The following is a 1,191-nucleotide window of genomic DNA, read 5'->3' on the forward strand; positions in this document are numbered from 1 at the left end:
TTTAAGCAGGTTCATCTTGCAATTAAAGTCGGAAATAAAAAGAAATGCCATCAAAATTGTGTATTGATATTTTTTTTTGTTTCTTTTGATTTATTAATATTTTTGTAATCTTTACATATACGTTTGTCTTGTGTATGCAATGCATCCATTTTTAACTAAATTTAATTCATACATACGAGACATTATACTGAGTGATTTCCCTCATTTGAAAGAGAGAAGGATGTAGGAAGAAACGGTTCTCTCAACGCCACACTTCTTCGCTTTCAGAGTTTCATTCGAATTGCTATTGGATTCAGCCAGTTGAGATATTTCGACTGACTGAAAATATATCAGTACAATATCTCATACATATATACATAATTTTTTTTTGTATTAGAGCGGATTGATTTCCATGTGTTTCACATCGAGCGCAAAACAAAATGAAAAAAAAAATTATTATTGTTTATTATATTATTAAAATTATTATTTTTAGTGTGGAGCACTCCGAGTTTTAGATTGTTTTGAATCAATAGCATTCACTGACAACACTGTCTGCGCACTGATTCGGCTGATACGGGCTTCACATCGATGGGTTCGACGGTTGGTCGGATCACATCGCCTTCGATTTGAAATGAAAGAAAAAAAATTACAGAAAAAAAAACATGATATCAATTGAACGATTCGGAATTGCATATTTAGATAAGAAAAAACATATATTTGTGAAATAAGTACCTTCGGGTGGATCACGGATTTGCTTTTGCGACACAATACGATAAATTTCGGTGAGTATATTCTGGAACGCAGCCTCAACATTCGTTGAATCAAGTGCCGATGTTTCAATGAAATTCAAACCATTTCGTTCGGCAAATGATTTTGCCTCTTCCGTTGGTACCGAACGTAAATGCCTTAAATCGCTTTTATTACCAACCAACATGATGACTATGTTTTGATCGCCATGATCACGCAATTCGCTCAACCATCGTTCAACATTTTTGTATGTGAAAGGTTTTGCGATATCATAGACTAATAATGCGCCAACCGCACCACGATAATATGCTGATGTAATTGCTCGATATCGTTCTTGACCAGCTGCACTCACATTTACACATACACCGACCACCATCGCGAAAAGATTGAATGAAAAAAGAAGAAAAAGAAAAACAAAAACAATAACATTTAGAGAATGTATTCGAATAAGAATTGACTGAAAGT

The 1,191-nt window shown here is 34.0% G+C and overlaps 1 pseudogene; it reads right to left on the bottom strand.

Moving 5' to 3' along the window:
* Nucleotides 1–52: 52 nt before the first annotated feature.
* On the bottom strand, nucleotides 53–1,102 carry LOC116339953 (annotated as a pseudogene).
* Between the last annotated feature and the right edge of the window lie 89 nt (nucleotides 1,103–1,191).

Source organism: Contarinia nasturtii, unplaced genomic scaffold (assembly GCF_009176525.2).
Source record: "Contarinia nasturtii isolate CC-2019 unplaced genomic scaffold, AAFC_CNas_1.1 Cnas_scaffold_545, whole genome shotgun sequence".
Lineage (NCBI taxonomy): Eukaryota > Metazoa > Arthropoda > Insecta > Diptera > Cecidomyiidae > Contarinia > Contarinia nasturtii.